We start from the raw sequence: 19308 nt of genomic DNA, 5'->3' as shown, positions 1-19308 counted from the left end.
AGTTTTGTGCCTCTGCACAACAGACACCTGGTCCCTTCCCTTCCGCGGTGGCTGTTCTCCTGATGGCAAGTCTGTCCCCTGACAGCCGTAACAGCCCCCCACCTCCACCTGCGCTAAAATCGCCCAGTATCTGTCTGATGCCCAACAAACAGAACACGCCAAAAACCCAACAAATACCTCAGCTCTAGGTCAGTGGTTTTGTTTGTTTTGTGGCTGTTGTTTTCTAGAAGCCGGTCCCCAGAGTGTTGTTTAATGGAAAACTCCAAATTTAAAGTTTCTCTACTTTGGTTGAACCATGGAGTGCAGGGACTGGAGACACAATGCAGTGTGTGTGTGTGTGTGTGTGCGCGTGTGTGCGCGCGCGTGTGTGTGTGTGTGTGTGTGTGTGTGTGTGTGTGTGTGTGTTGAGGAGTGGGTTCTGCTCAGCTGACTATTCATAATCGCCCCTATGGTCCCTGTTTCATTACTAGCCTCTAGTTAGGCACAAGTCATCACTGCAAAGGAAAAATCAGAAATTTTATAAGAACAGTTCTACTCACACTCAGGAAAAAAACAGTTAGCTAATTAAGAGAAAAATGACTTAAAAAAAAAGAAAGAAGAGAAAAAAACTCACATTAACTGAAAAGTTGTTGACAAAGTTTCAGAGTTACCACCTTAAGATATTTCAATTTCAGATGGTTTCACAGATTAATGTCACTGGGAGAAAAAAAAGCATTCAGGGAAGAAAAAGCTTTAGTATTGTTCAAACTATTTTAGAATACACACACACACACACACACACACACACACACACACACACACAAATCTCTTCCGCCAGACAGTGGTGGCACACACCTTTAATCCCAGCACTCGGGAGGCAGAGGTAGGTGGATCCCTGTGGGTTCGAGGCCAGCCTGGTCTACAGAGTGAGTTCCAGGACAGTCAGAGCTACACAGAGAAACCATCTGGGAAAAAAAAAAATCTCTTCCAAATTCCTTTAACCAGGCCAGCAGAGCACTGATATCAAACATGATAAAGAAGGGACAAGAAGAGAAAGCCTTGAAGCCGGCACATTAATATATGTCATTCATAGGTGTAATAGACTCCAGCAACACACTAAAAGAGTAATAACGTGTGTGTGTGCGCGCGCGCATGCGTGTTGAAAGCATATACAGTGTGAGTACATGCAGAATAGGATTAGGCAAAACATTAAAAGAGTAATAACACTTACTGTGTTTGCGTGCGTGTGCGCGTTGAAAGCACATGCAGTGTGGGTGTATGCAGAGTCCAGAAGAGAACCAGAACATTGGATTTCTACCATGTCCCCTTGGGACAGCATCTCTCACTGAACCTGAAGTTCAACTTTTTGGCTAGGCTGGCCGGCCAAGGAGTTTCCAGGCTCTACCTGTCTCCTCCCGTCAACGCTGGAGTCACCGGCATGTGCAGCCACGCCCAGCTTTTTACATGGACGCTGGAGATGCACACGTAGGTCCTGGTGTTTGCCAAGCGAACACTCTTACCACTGAGTCTTCTCCCCACCATTCATTGTCAGTGTAAGGATGAAACAATATAAGGACACATACTGGTGTAATTCCCTACACTCGTATGCAAAGAGAGAGGAAAATCTCAATAGACTTTAAAAGATTAAAATAAACTTCTGAAGTTTAAATCATGCTAATAAAATAATGGATAATTTTTAATAAAAATAAATGGATGTTTCTAATTTTAAAAAAAGTTAGGAATTGTAGCTAATGCTCAAAGAGCAGACAGATTCATTATAACAACAATGATCTGGAAATGTCAACTGATACAGTCTAGGGTCTCGAAATGATACAGTCTGGGGTCTTGAAATGATACGGCCCAGCACCCACATGGTGGCTCAAAACCATCTGTAATGAGATCTGGCGCCCTCTTCTGTATACATAATAAATCAATAAAATCTTTATATAAAAAAAAAAAAAAAAACTCTCAGAAAGGGCTGGAGAGATGGCTCAGAGGTTAAGAGCACTGGCTGTTCTTTCAGAGGTCCTGAGTTCAATTCCCAGCAACCACATGGTGGCTCACAACCATCTGTAATGAGATCTGGTGCCCTCTTCTGGCCTGCAGGGATACATGCAGGCAGAACACTGTATACATAATAAATAAATAAATCTTAAAAAAAAAAAAGAAAGAAATGATACGGTCTGGGGTCTTGAAATGATACAGTCTAGGGGTCATGATCCTCCTGCTTCTACCACAAAGTGCTAGAATTACAAGTGTGCATCCCTACCCCTACCGCAAGCTTTCAAAAAGGGATTTTTAAAATCCATAGAGGGCTGGCAAGATGGCTCAGTGGGTAGAAACTTGCCACCAAGCCTGACAACTAAGTTAATTCCAGGTTCCACATGGTGGAAGGAGAGAACCAACTTTTTTTTTTGTTGTTGTTGTTTTTTTTTTGTTTTTCTTTTTTTGTTTTTTCAAGACAGGGTTTCTCTGTGTAGCTTTGCGCCTTTCCTGGAACTCCTTCTGTAGACCAGGCTGGCCTTGAACTCACAGAGATCCGCCTGCCTCTGCCTCCGAGTGCTGGGATTAAAGGCGTGCGCCACCACCGCCCGGCGAGAACCAACTCTTGAAACTGTCCTCTGACCTACATTTGTGGGCTGTGTGCTGCACACACACACACACACACACACACACACACACACACACAGACACTTAAAAATAAATCTTGCCAGGTGGTGATGGCACACACCTTTAATACCAGCACTTGGGAGCCAGAGGCAGGTGGATCTCTGTGAGTTCGAGGCCAGCCTGGGCTATCAAGTGAGTCCCAGGAAAGGCGCAAAGCTACACAGAGAAACCCTGTCTCCAAAAACCAAAAAAAAAAAAAAAAAATCTTAAGAGAAAACACTAAGGTCAATGAAATGAAGCAATAGCATGGGATCTGGGAGGCAAATGAAGCCATCTTGCCATTGAGGGACAGATTTGTGTCCCACACCCCCACCTCCCCATCCCCCCCACCCCCAGTGTCAGAATTGTTGGAAGAACTTTAGGGGTGACACTTCCCTGTCTTCAGCTGGGAATTCCATGTCCCCAAGTAAGGAATGTCCAGGCTTGTTTCACTAGCCTTTGCTGTGGTATTAAAGGACCCAAACTGGTTAGTGACTCACATCTTAGTTCCCCCGGGGCAGACTGCAGGACCTGTTCTGTCTCAGGGTGACAGCTGACCAGGACCCCAGCAGCAGGAAACCCAACAGCAAGACAGGAGCAAACAGAAAGCGAACCCCAAGAAACAAGGCTGCTACAGAGCACCCCAGAAGACCACAAAGCCCAGCACAAATGTCTCTGGGATAGAAGAGTGGGTTGAACTTCTGCGCACAGTGAAATTAGCTAAGAAGAGAGCATGCTGCGATGCCTTCCTGGGGAAGGCAGGGCCAGAAGCTACTGTGGTTTCCTTTCCATGGAGGGTGGATGATAAAAAAGACCTAACGTGTTTAGAAAAGGAAATGGGACTTGAACAGCTCCGTCTCACCCCACACCTCTCAGCTCTGGGAGCGTTTGCTCTGCTAGGGCCTCGGTGGCTAAGAACAAATCCTTCTCTCAAGAGATTTCAGAACAAAATGGGAGAGGCAGTGTGAGCAGGGATTGATGAATTACCCCATTCTTTCTCCCGGTGGCGGACGGCAGTGGCTTTCACCACCCAGCAAGACTTGATTCTTCAACAAAACAAACCTATGTGTGCCCAGGCTGGCCGAGGCGTTCCGAGTCCTGTCTCTTTAAGTCACCAAGTGTGTGGGAACTCCCACCACTGCTTCCCAGAAACACTAAAGCTTCCAGGCCTCACACAAGCCAGGTCTGGCCTAAAGAAAACAGAGGCTGGAGGTGTGAGGGCCCTGGCAGAAAGGCTGTGTGTGGCAGAGGTTGGTTCGCAGCCTCCCGGCTTGACCACACTTCAGTGCACTGGAGAAAGAATTTGAGTTGGTCCGGCTCAGCTCTCTCCAGCTACACATTTCCCAGCATGTCGGCAGTCCAGGGAAGAATTCCCACTGTTCTGGCTCTGGAAGCTTCTTAGGAAGCTTCTTCTGCATTCTACACGACGGCACCCCCACCCCACACTGACCCCAGCCATCATAACACTGTTTTAACCCAACAACACATCCTACAAGAAGTAATATTTGACTTTCTATTTCAGACAAAGGTATATTTATAAGCTTTTTTTTTTTTTTTTTTTTGGCACTCCATATTCTAGATGGAAACTGTCCTGTGGAACAAATAGGAATTGCTTGTCACAAGGGATGAGACTAAAACATATCTCCAAGCAAGACAGATACACAGACTAGTAGTGTCTTCTGAAAACTTCCATGGGTTCTGCATGTGTATTCCTTTAAAAACAAACAAACATGTTTTGATACACTTGTATGTTTAGTTTTATATTTGTCCCTGAAAGTACTTCCTGTGGCATAATTTTATTAAGTGCAAGATCACTTTAATGGCCTAAAATGTGGGAAAACACCGGAAAGGAGACTGCTTCTTAGGGGCTCATTGAGTAAACGTGATTGCCAACAACCCTGATGAGTGTGGTCCCTGGGAACTCTGATGGTGGAAAGAGAACCAAACCCTGCAAGGTGTCCTCTGACTTTCACATGGGCATCTGACCCCCACACGATAAATAGACAATGAATATTTTTTAAAGAATATTTTACATATTAAATATTTTTTTAAATGAATAGGTCCTTCAGGTTCCTTCTTCAGACCCCACCCACACAGAGCCCTTATTTCCTTGGTTAAGTAGAATAAACTTGATTACATCATCTTTTACATACAAATTTGATTGACTTTCTCATTGTTTCTGATACAGTTGTGTTCTTTCGGTCACCATAGTTTTCTGCTTGTATCATTGAGATATCATGGGTCAGAATAAAACATAACTTTTTCCATTAAAATAATGAGTTTGGGGCTGGTGATGCCGCTCAATTGGTAGAGTGGTTGCCCAGCATGCAGAAAACCGTGAGTTCAGTTCCCCAACACTGCATAATAACCAAATGTTTGGCATGTAGTCTCAGCACTAGAGGCATGAAGATCAGGAGTTCAAGGCTCAACTATGCAGTTCAACAACGGAGCAAGCTCTCACCCGGCCTGCATATAACACACTCTGGTTATTTTCCCCATACACACCCTCCCTTAAGTCCCCCCCACCTCTGCCAGGCCCTCTCCTTCCTTACAGATCTGTCCCTCTGTTTCCTAGTCTGTGTCTTGTTCGGTGTCCTGCAGCATTTAACAAGGGCTGGCTGTCTACAGGACGCCGCGTTTGAACTAGCCATCAGAACACGGTGGACTCACAGTGTGCTTCCACCTGGATACCATGTCTTCCCCTCCCGCAGACCCTGGTAGCTGCCCACAGGTCAGTGCCAAGTGGCAGAACTGGCTGGGTCCCTTCCACCTCCGTAGCTGACTGGTAGGCAGCCCTGACGTGTGTGTGTGTGTGTGTGTGTGTGTGTGTGTGTGTGTGTGTGTGTGTTCCTGGTGCCCACAGGAACAGCTGCTGCGAGTTCATGACTGCCGTGACCTGTCATACTTACACACCTCTGAGCCAGGCAGGGTGACACACACCTGCCTCTCAGTGCTGGGGAGGCTGAGGCAGGAGTCTCTAAAGCATGAGGCTAGCCTGGACTATACAATAAGATGCCTTTTCGAAAAGACAAAAAGAGGATCTGGGGTGAGGTGTGGCTCAGTGGGAGAGGGTTGTTAGCATTCACAAGGCTCTAGGGTCCATCCTCAGTACCACAAACTAAAATAAAAACCCAGTTATGGAAACTTCCTCAGCTACACTAGGAAAATAAGTCAATAAAGAAGATATTAAAGTTTTTATCTTCATATGCATTGATTTTTCTCACAGTGTCCAGGACAATCTTACACAACTAACTCATGATAAAATGGCTGTCACAAGACTGAATTAGCGACCTTAACTATCCAGTTCAGACCCTCAGAATTATGAATTGCTTGATAAAGTGGGTGAGACATTCTTTGTTCTTAATTCTCACTCAGGTTCCGATAAAGTGGGTGTCATAGATGATGGGTACTACTTGACTGTGTGCATCTAAAAGACACATTTGCTTGTGGGATGGGCTGCATTGACTGTTTCCAGGTAACAGACTGCCCTTCATCTTCTGAGACATGCTTCCAGAATGTGCAGAATAAACCTTCCCTTCAGCATCTCAGAGCTGAGACGTGCTTAGGAGTGATTTGACTCTCCTAGCAAACAGGCTTCCTGACAGCATATTGCACCTCATACCTTCTTCGTTCCTTTTTGCAGGCTAGAGTCAAGAGCTCTAGCAGACACCGTCTTAGTCATTGTTCTATCGCTGTGAAGAGATTCCACAGCCAAGGCAACGCTTATCAAAGAAAGCATTTAACTCGGGCTGGCTTACAGTTTCAGAGGTTTAGTCCACTGTCATTATGGAGGAGAGCATGGCGGCCTGCAGACAGGCGTGGTGATGGAGAAGCAGTTGAGAGACATATCCTGATCTTCAGGCAGAGAGAGAGACACTGGGCCTGGCATGAGCTGTTGAAACCTCAGAGCCCACCCCCACACATAGTTCCTCCAACAAGGCCACACCTCCTAATCCTCAAACAGTGCCACTCCCGATGACTAAGCATTCAAATATGCGAGCCTATGAGACCATTCTGATTCAAACCGCCACAGACATTTATGTTTGTGTTTCAGTTCAGGACCAAAAGCTTCCCAGGAGCTCGTTCATTGGAGAAGGAAGATCGTCTTCAACAGTTGCTGGCACAGACTCACCACAGACTGCCTGTGCTTGAGGCTTCTGCCCTGGACAGGGAGGGAGCCAACCTCCAGGCCTCTACCAGAGGCTCCAGGGGAGTCGTTCCTGCCTCAGCCTCTGAGACTATGCGCTTCTGCTGCAGACAAATATTCCCACAGTTGCTTCCAAGACCCGCATTCCCATCAGTAACCGGCTGTTTTAGTTAGGGTTTCTATTGCTGTGACGAAACACTATGAACAAAAAGCAAGTTGGGGAGGAAAGGGTTTATTTGGCTTACACTTCCGGATCATAGTCCATCATTGGAGGAAGTCAGAACAGGAACTCAAGCAGGGCTGGAACCTGAGGACAGGGGCTGCTGCAGAGGCCATGTGGGGAGCTGTTCACTGGCTTGCTTCCCCTGGCTTGCTCAGCCTGATTTCTTATAGAACCCAAGATCTCCAGGCCAGAGAAGGCTCCACCCACAATGGGCTGCCCCACCCCCACCCCCACCCCCGTCCCCCATTGATCACTAATTGAGAAAAATGCCTTACAGCTGGATCTCATGGAGGCATTTCCTCAGCTGAGGCTCCTTCCTCTCTGATGACTCTAGCTTGTGTCAAGTTGACACACAAAACTAGCCGGTACAGCTGCAGACTTGATTCCGCAAAGGACTGTTCTCAGCTGGCACCCCAGAGCCCTTAAAGAACGTTTGAGGTGTGGTGCTCCTCAGAGCCGTGATGGCTTGGGCTGGCATCCGGCTGCTAAGTTCAAACCCGATTCCCTCAAATCTCAAGGGGCAGCCTGCTTGGAGTTGTTTTCATTTTTTATTTTAATTTTAAATGCGTTCTAAAAGGTTGCTTTTATTGTGTGCATCTGAGTGTTTTATTTTATGCATATGTGACAGTACTGTGTGTTGCATGCGTCCCTGATGCCGATGGAAGCCAGGGCCATCAGATCCCCCAAAGCTGGAGTGATGGATGCTGGGAGACACCTGACGTGAGCTCTAGGACCTTCCCCAGAGCGTCTAAAAGCAGCAGGTGCCCTCTCTTCAGCTCCCTGTTTGAAGTTTTGTTTTCTCCCCCCTTAAGGTTGTACCCTCAAATACTGATATAAACAACGCATAAGCTTAAAAGTGTTCTTTTAACCTGTCTGAAAATTTGTCAGAAAATAGTGTAACTTTCTCATTATGTATCTGGAACACTAGGAGTTGACCTTTTCTCATAAAAGTAAATGCTGGGACTGTGGAGATGGCTCAGCAGCTGAAAGGATTGCCATTCTTCCATAGGACCGGGTTACTTCGGGAAGTAACTTTTTTTAAAAAAAGATTTATTTATTATGTATACAGTCTGTCTGTATATACCAGAAGAGGGTACCAGATCTCATTACAAATGGCCGTGAGGCACCATGTGGTTGCTGGGACTTGAACTCAGGACCTCTGGAAGAACAACTAGTGCTCTTAACCACTGAGCCATCGCTCCAGCCCGTGAAGTAACTTTTGATAGACCAACTGTTGGAATTATTATACTTAGTTGTTCCTATCTCATGTGTACGGGTGTTGTCTGTCTGTATGTCTGTGTACCACTTAGGTGCCTGCCACTTTCTCTTAGAGGCAGACGAGGGTGTCAAGCTGGAGTAACTGATGGTTCGAGCCTGAATGTGGGTGCTGGGAATCAAACCCTGGGAAGGCAGCCGGTGCTCGTAACTGCTGAGCCGTCTCTCCAGCCCCTTACTTGTTTGTTTGTTTGTTTGTTTGTTTTTTCCACTGAAGTACTCAATTCTCTCATCTGTATCTCCTTGGACATTGTGTTCAGGGCCAATATTTATTCCATTTGAGTCTCAAACCATGCTCCACAGTGCCTCTAGGCACAACCAAAGAAGTCACTCTGACCCCAAGTAAAACCCAGTCGTTTGCCAATATTTTCACCAGTTAGGAATTAAAGGAATGTAGCCATAGGACTTGAAAATAAATTGAAGTCTCTTTTTAGCCATTTTTTGTTTTTAGTAGAGACCAAGATCCCATTCATTGCAAAGCGTTTTCCTAGGTATGAATGCCTGCATTTGAGCCAGGAATCACAAATGATTGACTGTTACCCAGCAGTGGGTGGGTGGGGTGGGATTCCTGGCACCTTTTTTTTTAAAGCAAAGGAAAAAACAACTGAGCAGAAATTTGCACTTTCAATAGCTTTTTGTGGGAATGTAGATCAAAGAGGCCAGTTTTCAAAAATCCTCTTCTTGCAATGATTATAAATATGATTGTGCAAAGCCAAAAAAAAAAAAGTGTGTTCCAGGTCAATAGACAACTGACTTAGACTTTGCCTTTGGGGGCATTAACTAACAAGGCAGCTTTAGTTTAAATTTTTCATCTAATGGACTCTGGATCAAATGTTTACTTTTAAAATCTAAATATTTGCTTTTGCTAAAGCTAAACTGAAATGCTTGAGCGTGGAGCCAGGCCAGTCAGTACTGAAAAGAAAAGTCTTGTTGGAGGTTGATGTGAAACCTACTGTGGGCCTTTAAGCAAATGTGTTATAAATCACTACATTTCCCTGGATAATTTTACCATTATGTAGAATACACTTTAAAATTTGAATTAAATAAAAAAATTTTAAACTAATTTTTAAGGTTATCTTATGGGTTTCATTAGACATACAAATCAAGTGACCTACATAACATAAAAAGGCTTAACTACCTTCTGTGAATGAAACTCCAGAGCCAGGAATCATCAGTTTGACCTGTGGAATCCAGAGCATTGGATGTAGGGGTGCCAGCCGCATCAAATAAGAATAGATAATTAATCTGGTTTTGAGATAAAATACTGGGTATCCTATGGTTGTCTGGCACTCTGATTTAATAAAACAACAAGAGACAAAAGCTTTATCTTGGAGTGCCTCGAATCTCTTCTTTCATGTTGGTTTTCTAACCTTTCTCCCTTTATTTGAAAGATGTTTTTTATTCCTGTGAGCTCACACATATGGGGTGGGGCAGGCAGAAGAGGAGCAGCCTCCCCGGGGGCTGGAGTTACAGGTGGCTGCGAGCTGCAGAACCCGAGTACTGGAAGGTGAACTCGGCTCCTATGTAAAGCAGCACGCCCCCTAAGCGCGGAGCCGTCTCTCCAGCCCCCGTCCACATCCCAGCCCGTCTTAGTGTCTGTCCTCCGGCATCTCTCATTCATTTAATTTTTCTTTCTGTTGTATGCATAAGCCGTTCCCTTTGCACTCCTGACTTTCTGATCCGTCTCAAAACTAAGCTACTGCGTGTTCCTAGGGGAGGAAGAAGCCGAGCCCAGAACTGTGAGCACAAGCGAATCCTCGCATGGCCCTCTGGCAGCTCGGCTGCTCCGCAGTCATCTTCGCCAGCTCTGTTTTAATTCTCTCCGCAGCGCAGCCTCCGGCAAACAGGTAAACAAACAGTGTGGAACGGACTGCATGGCAAAGATTCTTTCACATCCAGGAAGTTTTTCTGATCCGCTCATGCCACGGCTTCTGGTTTAGAACCAGGTCCCTCCTACCACTACCAGATCTTTTGCGAGCTTAAAGTGGTCCGTTATAAATCTAAGAAAATACAATCGGACCAAGCATGAAAAGTTATGTAGAAATTTGGGCACTGTTTTGAGAGTTGATTGTGCTAAGGAATCACAATTAAATGTTTTGGGATGTGATAACGATATTTTAGTTATGTTTAAAATAATAATCTCGAAGCCAGGCGTGGCGGTGCCTTTAATCCCAGCTCTCGGGAGGCAGAGGCAGGCGGATCTCTGTGAGTTCGAGGCCAGCTTGGTCTACAGAGAGAGTTCCAGGACAGCCATGGATACACAGGGAATCCCTGTCTCGAAAAAAGAAAACAACAACAATAATAATAAATATATAATTTTTTAAATCCTTTTAGATCTAATCAAACTGTTTGCAGGTTAATGGCATTTCTGGAATTGGCTTCATAATGTGTAAAGGGGCACATGGAAGAATCCATCAGATGACTGTGTTGGAAGTAGACAACAGGTTTATGTGAGTATATCATATTATTCTCTGCGGTTTTCAGAGTGGTTGAAATTTCCCCTATACGAATTTCAAGAGCCACACTCAGAATCTCAGCAGCCGGGAAGCTGAGGCAGAAGGATCTCAAGTTTGCAGCCAGCCTGGGTTAAAGAGTGAATTCTAGGCCAACTTGGGCAACTTATCTAAACCCTATCTGAAAAAGCAGAAGAATTAGGTTAAATATTAAAAGTTATGTTATGCACACGAGAACACTGGACTATAACCATTAAAAGAGAAAGTTCTGGTACTTGCTACATCGTGGGTCAACCTTGAAGATGTCACATTAGGTGAAGTAGAGGGTCACGGAAGGATAGACGACCTGCTTACAGACGAAACCTAAGTATTTAAATTCATAGAGACCGGAAGGAGCATGGCTGTCTCCGCTGGAGGGAGAATCATTGTGTAATTAGTGTAGAGTTTCGGGGGGGGGGGGCATAGTTATGGACATGCTGGCGAGGGTTACGTAGTGTGGCAAATGCACTCAGTACCACCGAACTGTACACTTAAATGAGTGGAAATGTGAGATCGGGATGTAGCTCGCTGTAGAGCGCCCAGCCCTGCAGCTCCAAGGCAGTGTTAGATTCCCAACTGCAGGGAGAGGCAGTTAAAATGATTAAGTGTTGTGTCGCACGTGACTTACCACAATTTGTAAAAGACGATGGGACCAGAGAGATGGCTCAATGGTTAAGAAAATAAAAATAAAATAAATCTCAAAAAAAAAAAAAATGTAGAGGGAACCATATTTCTGGTTTCTCCAAACTGCACTGCTGTACACAATAGTGGCCTCTAGTGGTCACATCCATAAACTACAGCTCCTTAGAAGGCTGATAGAAGGCCAGAGGGTGGTTTTGTCTCTGTTGTCAGTGATTACCAGATTTCCAGATTCCGCAGCCAGAATTGGTGTTTTTTTTATATGACAATCTATATAATTTTTCCAAGATATAAAACAACAAACAGTGCTCGCTTCGGCAGCACATATACTAAAATTGGAACGATACAGAGAAGGTTAGCATGGCCCCTGAGCAAGGATGACACGCAAATTCGTGAAGCATTCCATATTTTGATTTATTATTCAGAATTGTGTGGCAAAAAAACAAACAATACCACCAACTACATAACAAAAAAGGACATTATATTATGCCCTCAGAGTAAAAGACATGCCCTTTGCATTGGGAATATTTAGCATATCATATATAGTGTGTAAACACACACACACACACACACACACACACACACACACTTTGTTTTTGCATCCCTTATTTGGAAACTAGACCTGGAACATCTTATGGACAGATATCACTCTGTAGACTGGCCTTTAGGTCTGCTGTCAGTTGAAGAACCCACTCTACACATGCTTTGCATACATTCTCCCACAGTACAGAGGCATTGTGAGGAAGTAGCTATAAGTCCAGCTCTGTTGCATACAAGGTGCCTGCTGAATGTAGGATGACATTGGCAGTCTCACCCTTGGGCCCTGGTTTTCCCTGGGACCCTCCATGAAGTAATCTAAACTCTTCCTGGAATTCCAATGTGTGAAGTCTCCTATCTCCCAGAATCCCATCTCTAGACTGACTCCTGACCACCTTCCGTAGTCAGTATCTGTAGCATGAATGGGTAGAAGATCTTATTCATAAAAACAAACCTGGAGCCAGGTGTTGGGGTCAACACTGGAAGATCAGAGAAGCAGAACAGGCCACAGCTTCCTCACCTTGCCAATTCCTCAGCTGATCCTGTTTCCTCAGACTGGAGCTTCTGAGTCCTCATCCGAATGGATCTCAGCTGAACTGTGCTGCTAAAAGCCAAAAAGCTTAACCAGCTCTAAGTTCCTGGTCCTCACGCCTTATATACCTTTCTGCTTTCTGCCATCACTTCCTGAGATTAAAGGCGTGAGTCACCATGCCTGGCTGTTTCCAGTGTGGCTTTGAACTCACAGAGATCCAGATGGATCTCTGCTTCTGGAATGCTAGGATTAAAGGCGTGTGCTACCACTGCCTAACCTATGTTTAATATTATGGCTGTTCTTTTCTCTGACCCCAGGTAAATTTATTAGGGTGCATAATATTTTGGGGAACACAATATCACCACAATACCAAGCCCTTAGCTGGTAGAATACAGTGTATTCTGTGCATTCCAGGGGTCTGCTTGCCATAAAGTGAAAGTCAAAAACATTTGTTGAAAGGTTCTATGTAGAAAGCAAGTCTCAACAGATTAAAAAAAAATTGAAATACCCCCCTGTATCTTATCAGACTACATGGATTAAAGCTGGATTTCAACAACAGCAAGCTTACAAACTCATGGAAACTGAACAGCTCTCTACTGAGTTACCACTGGGTCAAGGAAGAAATAGAGAAAGAAATTAAAGACTTCCTAGAATTCAATGAAAACAAATGTACAACATACCCAACGTATGGGACACTATGAGAGCGCTGCTAAGAGGAACGTTCATAGCACCAAGTGCCTTCATAAAGAGTTTGGAGAAATCTCATACCAGCAACTTAACAGCACAACTGAAAGCTCTAGAATAAAAAGAAATGAGCTCACCCAGGAGGAGTAGACAACAGGAAATAAACTGAGGGCTGAAATCAATAAAATAGAAACAAAGAGAACAATACAAAGAATCAATGAAACAAAGAAGTTGGTTCTTTGAGAAAATCAACAAAATAAATAAACCCTTATCCAAAACAGCTAAAAGGCAGAGAGAGAATATCCAAATCAACAAACTTAGAAATGAAAAGGGGAATATAACAACAGACTCTGAGGAAATACAGAGAATCATTAGTCAAACTTCAAAAACCTGTACTCCACAAAATTGGAAAATCAAAAAGAAGTGGGCAATGTTCTTGTTAGATACCACTTACCTAAGTTAAATCAAAATCAGATAAACAATTTAAATAGACTGATAACCATAAGGAAATCCCAGAGATGAAGGGATGGTTCAACATATGAAAATCTGTCAATGTAATCCACTACATCAACAAACTGAAAGAAAAAAACCTTATGATTATCTATCTCATTAGATGCTGAAAAAGCCTTTGACAAAATCCAACACCCCTTCATGATAAACGTCTTGGAGAGATCATGGATACAAGGAACATAACAATAAGTGGGCTTAGAAAGAAATCAGAGAATCAACACCATTTACAATAGCCTCAAATAATATAAAATATCTTGGTGTAACTCTAATCAAGCAAGTGAAAGACAAATATGACAAGAACTTCAAGTCTTTGAATAAAGAAATTGAAGAAGATATCAGAAGATGGAAAGATCTCCCATGCTCATGAATCGGTAGGATTAAAATAGTAAAAATGGCCATCCTACCAAAAGCAATCTGCAGATTCAGTGCAATCCCTGTTAAATCCCAACACAATTCTTTACAGACCTTGAAAGAGCAACACTCAACTTCAGATGGAAAAACAAAAAACGCAGGATAGCCAAAAAAAATCCTGTACAGTAAAGGAACTTCTAGAGGCATCACAATCCCTGATTTCTAGCTCTACTACAGAGCTGTTCATAATAAAAACCTAATGGTATTGGCATAAAACCGGCCATGTGGAGCAATGGAATTGAATCAAAGACCCAGATTATAAAATATACACATCTATGAGACACCTGATTTTCATCAGAGTGTACACAAGCCAAAAATTATCCATATGCGTAAATAGCACAATGAGGAAAAAAGAGAAATGCATATCTTCAAACCAAGCATGAGTGCTCAGGTCAAATAAGCTGAGCCACTGAAGCCAGCATAGTAGTAAGAATACAAATTGATCCATATTTATCACCCTGCATAAAACTAGCAATGTCCATGTGGGTCAAAGACTCTCAATCATAACTCCTAAGACACACTGGAACCTGATAGAAGAGAAAGTGGGAAATTTAATCTTGTAAACACATGGCATAGGAGGACCACTCACTAGAACACAAAATGGACTAGCACATGGCACCGAGATCGACAAATTCATTAACAACCGGGACCTCACGAAGAGTGAGACTAGTTTCATGTAGGGCAAAAGTATGCACTCAAGTTAGCAATAGACAAAATAATCCAAGCCTATGAGAATGGAAAAGTTGGGACAGATCTTTACTAAACGAAGAAAAACATATAGGCATCTCTGAAAGAGGGCTTGTTTCAATGATATGAAGAACTCAAGAAACTAAGATACAACAAAACCAAATAATCCAATAAAAATGAGATACCAGATAAACAGAGAATTCTCAACAGAGGAATTTCAAGTGAATGAGAAACACTTAAAGAAATGTTCAACATCCTTAGCTATCAGGGAAATGCAAATCAAAACGACCCTAAGATTCCATCTTACACCTGTCAGAATGACTAAGATCAAAAACACTGATGACTACCTATGCTGGAGAGGATGTGGAGTAAGGGGAACACTCCTCCACTGCTGATGGGACTGCAGACTTGTGCAGCCACTTTGGACATCAGTGTGGCGGCTCCTCAGAATACTGAGAATCAATCATGACCCTGTAATACTGCTCCTGGGCATATACCCAAAGGATGCTCAATCATACCACAAGGACACTTGTGCAACTATGTACACAGAAGCTTTATTTGTAATAGTCAGAACCTGGAAACAACCTAGATGTCCCTCAACTGAGGAATGAATGAAGAAAATGTGGTACATTTACACAATGTACTCAGGTAATTACTCAGCTGTTAAAAATAAGGACACCAGTAAATTTGCAGGCAAATGGATGGAACTAGAAAGAATCATCCCGAGTGAGGTAACCCAGACTGAGAAAGACAAACATGGTATGTACTCACTCATAAGTAGATATTAGCTACAAAATAAAGAATAACTATGCTAACAATCCACAGACCTAGAGAGAATAGGTAGCAAGGAGGGTTCATGGGGAGACACCCAGATCTCCCTGGGAAGGGGAAATAGAAGATATTTTGTGAGTGGACTGAGGGAGGGTGGAGATGTGAAGATGAGCGATCAGGCTGGGGAGGGGGCATGGAGGGAAAGACTGCTGAGGGGGACTGCTGGGAAGTGGGGGGTACAATTTGGAGTAGGGTGGAAGCCTGCCGCAGGGGAATCTCCCAGGAGTCAACAGAGAGGACCCCAACCTAGACCCCTAGAGATAGCCTATAAGCAGCCTGAACTGGCCATCTCCTGTGACCAGATTGGTGCCTGGCCCAATTGCCATGAGAGGCACCATCCAGCAATTGATGGAAGCAGAGGCAGAGACCCACAGTCAAACATTAGGCGGATTTCAGGAATCCTGTGGAGCAGAGGAGGAGAGAGGAGAAGGAGAAAGGAGTGTAGGAGCCCGAGAGGCCAAGGACCACTTCGGAAAACTTTCACACAATCAACCTGGGCTTCCGTAGGAGCTTACAGAGACTTGAACTGACAACCAGGGAGCCTTCGTGGGACTGACTTAGACACTCTACAGATATGTTACAGTTGTGTAGCTTGGTCCTCCTGTGGGACTCCTAACAGGGGGAACAGGGGCTGTATCTGACTTTTTACTGGCTTTTGAGGACCCTACTCATACTGGGTCACCTGTGCCCAGCTTAATACATGGGAGAGGTGCTAGTCTTACTCAACCTGATAGGCCATATTTATTGATACTCACTGGGAGACCTGCTCTTTCCTGGATGGAGCAGCAGGAAGAGGAAAGGGGTTGAGGTGGGAAATGGGGAAAGGAGGGACTGGGAGGGAAGGATGGGAGGAGGCTGTGGCCAGGATGTAAAATAAATAGATGAATTAAAAAATAAAATAAAATAAAAAGATTCTGGAACTCACTTGGTAGCCCAGGCGTTCCAGGAAAGGCGCAAAGCTACACAGAGAAATCCTGTCTTGAAAAACATAAATAAATAAATAAATAAATAAATAGATAGATAGATAGATAGATAGATAGATAGATAAATAAAAAGATTCTAAGTAGAGGGCTGGAGAGATGGCTTAGTGGTTAACAACATTGACTGATCTTCCAAAGGACCCAGGTTCAATCCCCAGCACCTACATGGCAGCTCACACCTGTGTGTAATTCTAGTTCCAGGAGATCCCATGCCCTCCTCTTACCTCTGAGGACATACATGCAGGCAAAATACCCATACACATGAATTTAAAAATCAATTTAAAATAAATTGATTTTTTTAAAAGATTCTTGTAGAAGACACAGTTGCCATCCTTACTCTCCCGCTCCTCCCACATTCCTGCATCTAGACCTTACTAAGGTCCTTTACTGGTCACACGTCATCACTGAGCTCTTGAATACACCCTGTTGAGGCCATTTTTAAAACCAAGAACTAGCAAAAGACAATACTACAACAGGCTCTCTCTCTCTCTCTCTCTCTGTCTCTCTCTCTCTCTCTCTCTCTCTCTCTCTCTCTCTCAATAGTGGGACCTGACCCCGGGACCTCTGCGCACCGGGTGAGCTCTCTAGCACTAAGCTTTTAGCCCCAGGCATCTTTGCTTTTTATTTTGAGAAAAAAATTTAATGAAACTGCTCATGCTGACTCTGACTCACTCTGTAGCCCAGGCAATCCTCCTGCCTCTGCCTCCTGAGTAGTTGGGATTACAGGCCAGAGTCATGAGGGCCAGCTTCTAATGACCTTTGTAATGCCAGGATCCAAAACAATTCATTCTACAAACACTGGAGTAGTGTTCCAGGGCCTGAGCAGAGGAGACTGGCTTTGGTAAGTGGGGTTAAAAGAAAACAGATACAGGGGCGTGGAGAGATGGCTCAGTGGTTAAGAGCCCTGGCTGCTCTTCAAGAGTCTTGAGTTCAATTCCTAGCACCCATGTGTATGGGCTCACAACCATCTGTAATGAGATCTGGTGTCCTCTTCTGAACATAAAAGGTGTATTTGCAGCAGAACACTGTTACATAATAAAATAAATAATTAAAAAAAAAAAAAAAAAGCAGATACAGGATAAAAGTCAGAACCCGAGCCTCTAGGCTGTCCTTGTAAGCCTGGTAGCTAATTTCATTTCTAAAAATAAAGTTAATTTAGTAAGTTAATACACATAAGACACAACACAGTCCTTCGAAGGCTATCAGAAAATGAAGAAGATTTGGAAGAAAAACAACAACCTTAAATCAGAGGCATTTCGACCATCGACCAAGTGGTTTTAGTTAAGCTGTGGGTGCTCAGAATATTACACACATTGTGAGGACTCCCCCAACCCATGATCACTGGCATTTCCCCAGAGTTCTGAATAGTGCTCACTATAGGCTTGCAGAGTTTTGAAGAGTTACAGATGAGACACACAGAGGCTGTTGCTTGTCATTAGAACACTCCCCCATGGGTCAGTAACGAGCCTTTCAATAATCTGACAAGTAACGCGTCATGCTGATTTCAGAAGCATCACAAGACCAGGGTAAGCAGAGCAAAAAAATTTTTATTGTTTCGGACTGTAAAAAAGAATCTGGGCGCTGGTGAGCAGGCAGCACGCCATTATAATCCAACCAGCAGATACAGAGTGAAAATCTGTACTTGAGTTCTAGGCCTGCCTGCCTCCAAAGCGAGTATCAGAACGTGCATTTAGTAAGTCTACACAGTAAAACTACATCGACAAACCACAAAGGATAAAAACTGAATAAATTCAGGAAGGAAAAATCAAGACCTTAAGATAAGCCATGACAATGACAATTATTTTTAAATTAGTTTAAAAAGAAAACAAGGGCCAGTGAGCCATGATTCAGAAGGTTAGAGCATTTGGCCTCAAATCCCCCCCGGCAACGCTCGACGTCAGAATCGGTGGCCACGCAGTGCCCAAGTTAGTAAGAGATCCCACACTCGCGAAGCAAGATTGTTTCTGCTGGACGCATCCTACATGAATGAGTTCTGTAGGCATAGCACTGTCTCAACAGCGTACCAGAAAGGCTGCAAAGCACACAAAGACAACCCTACAAAAACACAAAATAAAAAAAAATAAAAAATAAAAAATAAATAAAAAATAAATAAATAAAAAAACAGGCATAATGATTCAGAAGGTGAGCATTTGCGTCAAAATCGGAACTGTTTCAAACAGGTGCCCACAGTAGAAGAGATCCAACTCCCAAAAGTTGTTCTCTGACCTCCACACATGTTCTGTGGCCATACAGCACACTAACACACTAACACACAACAATGCACAGCGACACACAACAAAAACACACCCAACAAGTACATGCACAAATGAACACATGACCACCCAGGAACACAGCACATACACATGTACTCATGTGCGCACACACATGCATGCTTGTACTCAAACACACGCATACACTCACACACATACATACACCACACACATATGCACATGCACCAATGAGCAAATGGCCACCCAGGAACACGACACATACACACACATGTACACACGTGCACACACACACATATACACAGTTATTTTAAAGGAAACAGAAGCCAGGCATGATGGTGCAGGCATATAATCCTAGCATTCAGGAAGTCAAGACAGATGAGTCAGGAGGACCAGGAATTCCAGGCCAACCTGGGCTACATAGTGAAGTCTAGGCTAGCCCCAACTTCAGGGTGAGCCCCTATATCAAAGAAAACAAAACAATAACAACAGCAAAAAAGCCAA

At 43.8% G+C, this 19308-nt stretch overlaps 1 non-coding gene across 1 annotated transcript; it reads left to right on the top strand.

Annotated features, from left to right (window-relative positions):
- Nucleotides 1-11709: 11709 nt before the first annotated feature.
- On the top strand, nt 11710-11816 carry LOC114703302. Its single transcript, XR_003736121.1, has one exon. It is a non-coding gene; the product is annotated as a U6 spliceosomal RNA (small nuclear RNA).
- The last annotated feature ends 7492 nt before the right edge of the window (nt 11817-19308 follow it).

Source organism: Peromyscus leucopus, chromosome 2 (assembly GCF_004664715.2).
Source record: "Peromyscus leucopus breed LL Stock chromosome 2, UCI_PerLeu_2.1, whole genome shotgun sequence".
NCBI lineage: Eukaryota > Metazoa > Chordata > Mammalia > Rodentia > Cricetidae > Peromyscus > Peromyscus leucopus.
Note: the sequence above shows the minus strand (reverse complement) of the source record. Positions and strands in the feature narration are given on the sequence as shown.